The 8,190-nt window shown below is 43.1% G+C and overlaps 1 protein-coding gene across 1 annotated transcript in view; it reads right to left on the reverse strand.

Moving 5' to 3' along the window:
- The window catches only part of LOC132815812 (integrin beta-1-like), a 76,298-nt gene extending 69,947 nt beyond the window's left edge, over nt 1-6,351 (reverse strand). The window contains exon 1 of the mRNA XM_060825075.1: nt 6,084-6,351. The gene's annotated coding sequence lies outside the window, so the exon portion shown is untranslated. The remainder of the gene's footprint in view (nt 1-6,083) is intronic.
- Nucleotides 6,352-8,190: the final 1,839 nt, after the last annotated feature.

Genomic DNA, 8,190 nt, shown 5'->3' on the forward strand with positions numbered 1-8,190 from the left:
AGCCCTGGCAACATGCTTGTAAATCTTTTCTGAACCCTTTCAAGTTCAGGAAGGATAGAAAGGAGACCAGAATTGCACGCAATATTCCAACAGTGGCCTAACCAATGTCCTATACAGCCACAACATGACCTCCCAACTCCTGTACTCAATACGCTGACCAATAAAGGAAAGCATACCAAACGCCTTCTTCACTATCCTATCTACCTGCGACTCCCACTTTCAAGGAGCTATGAACCTGCATTCCAAGGTCTCTTTATGCAGCAACATTCCCTAGGACCTTACCATTAAGTGTATAAGTCCTGCTAAGATTTGCTTTCCCAAAATACAGCACCTCACATTGAATTAAACTCCATCTACCACTTCTCAGCCCATTGGCCTATCTGGTCAAGATCCTGTTGTAATCGGAGGTAACCCTCTTCACTGTCCACTACACCACCAATTTTGGTGTCGTCTGTAAACATACTAACTGTACCTCTTATGCTCACATCCAAATCATTTATGTAAATGACAAAAAAAAGGACCCAACACCGATCCTTGTGGCACTCCACTGGTCACAGGCCTCCAGTCTGATAAACAATCCCCCATCACCACCCTCTGTCTTCTATCTTTGAGCCAGTTCTGTATCCAAATGGCTAGTTCACCCTGTATGCCGTGAGATTTAACTTAGCTAATCAGTCTCCCATGGGGAATCTTGTCAAATGCCTTAGTGAAGTCCATATACATCACATCTACCGCTCTGCCCTCATCAATCCTCTTTGTTACTTCCTCAAAAAACTCAAACAAGTTTGAGAGACATGATTTCCCACGCATAAAGCCATGTTGATTATCCTTAATCAGTCCTTGCCTTTCCAAATACATGTACATACTGTCCCTCAGGATTCTCACCAACAACTTGCCCACCACCGACGTCGGGCTCACTGGTCTATAGCTCCCTGGCTTGTCCTTACCACCTTTCTTAAACCGTGGCACCATGTTAGCAAACCTCCAGTCTTCCAGCACCTCACCTGTGACTATCGATGATATAAATATCTCAGCAAAAGACCCAACAATCACTTCTCTAGCTTCCCACAGAGTTCTAGGATACACCTGATCAGGTCCTAGGGATCTATTCACCTTTCTGCATTTCAAGACATCCAGCACTTCCTCCTCCGTAATATGGACATTTTGCAAGGTGTCACCATCTATTTCTCTAAAGTCTATATCTTTCATATCCTTTTCCACAGTAAATACTGAATCAAAATACTCATTTAGTATCTCCTCCATTTTCTGCGGCTCCATACAAAGGCAATTTTGCTGATCTTAAATAATCTACTTCATTGTCCACTATACCACCAATTTTGGTGTTATATGCAAACTTACTAACCAAATCTCCTAAATTCTCATCCAAATTGTGAATATAAAGTGACAAATAAAAGTATACCCAATACTGATCTGTAGAGCACTGCTGGTCACAGGCCTCCAGTCCCAAAACAACCCTCACCACCATGGCCTCTGACCATCAAGCCAATTTTGTATTCAACTGGCAAGTGCGCCCTGAATGCCATGTTATCCAACTTTTAGATGCACAGATGATGTGAAAGGCATGTGCTAGGAAGTGACTAAATTCAACTGCAGTTATGAGGTAGACTACAATGCCAGTGGAGAAATGTAGTGATTCATCAAATCACAGTAAGATATTCAAATTTATGTTAGTTAAGGATAAACATTTGCCTGGATACAAGAGAAACCTCTTGTTCATCTTCAAATGATGTTACAGAATTTTTTCGCCATTACAAAAAGGCTCAGGCTGTTTCTTGTCTCAGTGCAAAGTCTGCACATCAAACATTAGCTGGGCCCCCAACAAATCTAAGCAATGTTCTACTGGCCCACCTATCAGCAGGTTAACCAATAACCCAGTCAAATAATATTGCTTGACTTTACAGAAATAAATAAATATAAAGCAACTTTTGTGACAATATACATGACATTTGCTTTGTCCATCAATCCTACATTGGAATTTGCTCTGTTTACATTGATTAAACCTGAGCTGTTCTTTAGTCATTATAAAAATATCTTCTAAAACATTTACTTGGTTATATTACAGCATAAAGTATTTCAAGATATAAATGCAAAAATAAACATCCAAAAAACTGACTGATGTCCAAGATTACAAATGGCTGTCGCAAGATACCTGAAGCAGAGATAATTTTTTGTTCAATGTAAAAAGATGAGAGTTTAGTTCTGTATACTCTTAACGTACATCAAATTGTGTATGCCAGTTCACAGCCCAAACTGGAGAATAAATTGTTCGGGTCTTGCTGCACATGGACACGAGCTACTTCAGTATAAATCATGAATGATGTTGAACATAATGGCATCATCAGCAAACATTCCTATGTCTGACCTCATGATGGAAGGACGGAAACTAATGCAGCAGCTGAGGATGGTTGAGCCCAGGATAAACCCTAATAACTTCACGGAATTATATACACCTAGACGGAGATGACTGACTAACAACCAAAACAATCCTTCTTTGTACTAAATATGACTTTACATAGTTGAATACTTCACTTCTGATTTCCGAGTACTCCAAATTTTGTTGTGCTCCTCAATACCACACAATGCGTGCTTAATATTAAGGGCAGTCAGTCTTGCCTCACCTCTAGAGTTCAGCTCTTTTGTCTATGCTTGTATCAAGCTGGAGATATTTGAGGAGTTTGCTCCTCCTGTTAGCTGTTTAACTGTCCACCATTCATGCTTGGATGTGATGAGATTTCAGAGATTAGATTTGATTCATTTATTGTGGAATTGCTTAGCACTGTCTACAACGCTAGCATTTACCATATGACACATTCAGACTTGAGTCTACAGTTCTTGCTTTCCCTTTCTTGAATGGGGCAACATATTAGCAGTTTTCAATCCACTGGAACCCTTCTCCAATCCACTGAGTTCTGAAATATTTAACACATAAAAAGCTGGATAAATCCCCAGGATCCAACTGATCAGGTGAACCCTAAAACTCTGCAGGAAGCTCAGAAAGCGATTGCTGGACCCCTTATTGATATATTTGTAAATTTTGAAGATACGTGAGGTGCTGGAAGACTGAGGTTAGCTAATGTGGTGCCACTATTTAAGAAAGGTGGTAAGGAAAAGCCAGAGAACTGTCGACCAGTAAGCCTGACATCAGTAGTGGGCAGGTTGGTGGAAAAAGGCGTGACGGACAGGATTTACATGTATTTGGAAAGGCAAGGACTGATGGGGGATAATCAACATGGCTTTGTGCATGGGAAATCACGTCTCACTAACTTGAGATTTTTGAAGGAATAACAGAGGATTGATGAGGGCAGAGAGGTGGACATGATCTGTAGTGGACAGTGAAGACGGTTACCGCAGAATGGGATTTTGACCAGATGGGCCAATGGACCAAGGAGGGCAGATGGAGTTTAATTTAGATAAACAAGAGATGCTGCATTTTGGAAAGGCAAATCAGGACAGGATATATAGAGCCTTAGATACGTACAGTACGGAAATAGACCCTTCGGTCCAATTCGTCCATGCTGACCAGATATCCCAACCCAATCTAGTCCCACCTACCAGCATCCGGCCCATATCCCTCCAAACTCTTCCTATTCACATACCCATCCAAATGCCCCTTAAATGTTGCAGTTTACGAGCTTCCACCACTTCTTCTGGCAGCTCATTCCATACACATACCACCCTCTGCAAGAAAATGTTGCCCCTTAGGTCTCTTTTATATCTTTCCCCTCTCACCCTAAACCTATACCCTCTAGTTCAAAGAGGATTGACGAGGGCAGAGCAATAGATGTGATCGATATAGACTTCAGTAAGGCATTTGTCAAGGTTCCTCATGGTTGACTGGTTAGCAAGGCTAGATCACATGGAATACAGGGAAAACTAGCCATTTGGATACAGAACTAGCTCAAAAGGTAGAAGACCGAGTGATGGTGGCGGAGGGTTGCCTTTCAGACTGGAGGCCTGTGACCAGTGATGTGCCACTAAGCTTACACCACAGACATACACAGTTCAAGTGGTACTACTGAAGGGCTACTGGTAAAAGTGCAGCTAAGGGACCACTGTGCTGAACTGCCTATGTAGTGAAAGGTGACTAACCTGCATTATTCAAACACTCTTAGTTACAGAAATTAAAGTTAAATTGAGATGTGGTTTATACCTGGCAGAATCAAAAGTGGAAAGAAAGTCATATACAAAATACTTTGCAAGGACTACAACAAACATTACATCGGACAGATGGACAGGGAACTAGCTGCCCGGACATGTGAGCAACAACTAGCCAGCAAAAGACATGCCCAACTATCACTCATACCCATACACACAGATGAAGAGGGACACCAGTTCAACTGGAACAATACATCCATCCTGGAACAGGATGAACAAAGACACGCATGGGAATTCCTCGAGCCTGGCATTATAACTGGAATCCCACTAACAAACATATAGGTTGGGACCCCATTTACCAAATCTCTGAAACAGAACCACAACAAACCAAGACACAAATAGCAAGCAGGACAGAACACCAACGCTCCATCAGAGGCTCACTGATGATGTTGCCTAGCCTGGCCTGGTGACAAAACATCCGAGAACAAACCCACCAACTCAGTGAGCAAACTTACAACCATGTTTCCTTGTCTCTGTTGAACCTAATGCAATGAGATTTTATTGGGTTTGTGATCAATATTGAGGATTCCCAGGAAACAAACTAGCACTACTGTATTTCATTATGCCTCCGTATGCAATGAGTCTGCTTTGCCAGGGGACAGGACATATCCAGGATTGGTGTCTAGCACCTTGTCTGTAAGGCACAATTCTATGAAGAATTCTACCTGTTACAGAATCAATAGTACTGTTCTTACTGTTATTTCAGACAAAATCAATTAATTGAAGAGGCAATGCGGTAATTTGTTTTTTCCCCCACAGCTTCAATCTAGCAACCATCCCTCGTCAATGCACAATGCTGTAAGCAATAGAAATAGTATCTGAAGAATCAAACAACGTTTTCAAAAACGTATGTTTTCTTGGCTTAAATTCTAATTAAAGACAAACCACGTTCGTGGGCAGCAGTAAAACTGAATCCTTAAGTTTACTGATTCATTTTGGAAGATAGATTCACACTTCTCTAAACACAAGTAAATGTTGAAATTTGAACTAGAATTAATCTTCCTTAACGGACATTAATACATAAACAAAACCTTGCTGAACCTTATTTCCTTATTTGTCCATTTGCGAATAAGTAGTATAAATAGGTCGCAGTCCATCATTTTGCACAGCACAAAGCCTAAAAACGCCTGTTATATCACTTCTTACATATCTACAACACAGTATTTCACAATCTTAAAGAACCAAATGTCCCTAAAACTGTCCAAAGTGTGACCTTTTCTCCAACTAGTTAAAACTGAGATGATTAATAAAAGGCAGGCAGACGGCCGTCATCTTTTTCAGACAAAAGACGAGGCAAAACAATATACACGCCCTAAGGCCACAAAAAAAAAGAGATTGGTATGCAGCATGCTTCAGAACAAACTCCAGTTGTTTAAATGCCACTAAGAACATTCAAGGTTATATATCTGAAGATTCAGATAGAGAACACAAATCAAAGCTAAAAGAAAACCACTTCTACATGGCAGTAAGTTTTGTGAGTGGGTGAGTGGGGAGGAGAGTGTGTGTAAAGGCTCTCAATCTGGCCGACAAGAAATGCCCAAATCCTGAAAACCTAAAAAATGTCCACGAAAACAGTTGCCTCCCGAGTTCCAGCAGTTAACTGGACCTCGACAACACTCGGGAGATTTATTAACCCTGCCCCGTCCCTCCGTGTCTGTGCGTGTGTGAGAAAAAGATATATATTTAAAATAGCTGCATGTTCCCCACCCAAAAATAGGACATGTATCACATTCCTGCCCTTTCTGCGGCTGGAGATAGAACAGAAAAATAATCTTGTGAGGATATCCCTGCCTTCCCTCGCTCAGGCTCAGGCTCTGGGGGCAGACACAAGACGGTGAAGAGAAGCCAGACTCCCACCGGCTTTTCCATTTCAGCTTACCCCCCCACCCCCGGTCCGTGCCGCTTACCTTTAACACAAAAGTCTCTCAGACTAAGGATATTTACAGCCGTTAAGATTTATTGTGGCCCCGGCGGCGGTTGCTCTTCGCAGACGCTTCTTCCTTTTAACGCTTCAAAACAGCACTTTATCTTCGCTTTTTTTCTCTCTCAACCTCCACCTCTAACCCAGGCTCCGTTTCTCTTCTCCGGGACGTCGCTCCGTCCAGCGGTGGCGGCGGCTCCCTTGTCTCTCTCTCTCTCTCCCTCACACACTCACTGACTCACTCCATCCGTGGGCTCCTCCTTCCAGCTCAGACGAGCCGCTGCCGAACGGTCCCGAGCTCGGACGAGCCGCTGCCGAACGGTCCCGAGCTCGGACGAGCCGCGGCCGAACGGCCCCGAGCTCGGCCGAGCCGCTGCCGAAGGATTCCGAATTCAGCCGAGGGGCGCTGCCGCCCCGCCCCGGAAACCCATACCAAACCGAACACGTCACTGCGTAGGCGGGGCGCTGTGTGAAGGATGATGTCATCGGCAGTGGTGTTCTGTAGTGGAAGGGTGACCTGAGACAGAACAATCCACTTCACTCATCTGCACTTTGGGACTGGCAACGCTACAACTTTTCCCTCACCTATTCAATTTCAGGCCTATGAAATATCATCCTGCTCAACCCTACAAGGAAGAGAACAAAGTCTCTGAATGACTACAAAAATGACATTTCGCTTGTTTCATTTAATTTGAAGACTTTTAGTTTTAAAATTCATCCTGGGGGCTTTTGCCACAGATAGCAAGACCAACCTTAGTTACCTGTTGCTTGAGAAGGTGAGCTATCTTCTTAAATTGAGGCATAGCTGACTATAGAGAGATTAGGTGCAGGCGCATTGCTGCGAGTGTGGAGCGGAGGATCCTGAAGGAGAACTGTTGCCAGTGGTTTTGAACTTGTAGTCTGTACTGGTTGTCCTGTATGGGTCCAAACTGTGCTGGTTTGAATGTAGTCCAGAGACCACGTGGGATCAGTTGGTTGCAGAGGCAAGCACTGAGGAAGCAGATGTGGCTGTGGTAGCGGGACTGTTTCAGGACATGGTTGAAGAGCTTCAGGGCAGAGGAGATGACCTGGGGGTTGCAGTGAGAGAAAGACTCACTGAGATTCTTGTAGGGAGAGTAGGAAAACATCTTCAACGTAGGCATCCTTGCAAGAGGATTTGCAGTAAGGTTAAAATCAACTAGGCAAAAAGTGAGGATTGCAGATGTTAGAGATCAGAGTGGTGCTGGAAAAGTACAGCAGGTCAGGCAGCATCCGAGGAGCAGGAAAATTGACGTTTCGGACAAAAGCCCTTCATCAGGTTTCCTATCTTCTTAAATTGCTGATATTGACTAGGCCAGACCACTCAAAACATTCTTGAGCAGGCAGCCCAGATCATAACTTTGCAATTTGTTCCGGTAAGTGTACACTGAAAATTACCTGTATTAAGTTAGCTAGGTTCACTACCAGGTTTAAAACAGACAAAAAATTTATTCACAAAATTACATAATGAAGCATGAAGAACAGAATAAAGAACCCCTATAGAACTCAGTCTATCTAAACTAGACTTAAGTATACTATTCCGAATATACACAACAGTCCCAATAAGCAAACTCCTATAAACACCAGTACAAATGCTTGCAGGTTGAAGTTAGAAGAGAGATGTTGTCTGAGAGTGGTTGTTGGTTTGTGTGCTGTTATGAGTCCTAGTGGTTGTAGTAGTCTGGCTGTCAGTTCAGAAATGTTCTTGATGTGTGGTAGTGTGGCTACTCCTTTGGATTATGGCATGTCCTCATTCCATTGTCTTTCCCTTAGGCATCTGTTGATGAAATTGTGGGGGTATCCGTTTTTGGCGAATACATTGTAGAGGTGTTCTTCTTCCTCTTTTTGCAGTTCTGGAGTGCTGCAGTGTGTTGTGGCCCTTTTGAATAGTGTCTAGATGCAACTTCTTTTTTGTGTGTTGCGGTGGTTGCTTTCGTAGTTCAGGACTTGGTCTATGTGTGTGGTTTTCCTGTATACATTTGTGGTGAATTCTCTGTTCGATGTTCTCTCAGACAACAACTCACCAGGGCAATGGACCCAATACCCAGCATGAGCAAAACCAACGTAGTGTACAA

The sequence above is a fragment of the Hemiscyllium ocellatum genome, chromosome 5 (assembly GCF_020745735.1).
Source record: "Hemiscyllium ocellatum isolate sHemOce1 chromosome 5, sHemOce1.pat.X.cur, whole genome shotgun sequence".
Lineage (NCBI taxonomy): Eukaryota > Metazoa > Chordata > Chondrichthyes > Orectolobiformes > Hemiscylliidae > Hemiscyllium > Hemiscyllium ocellatum.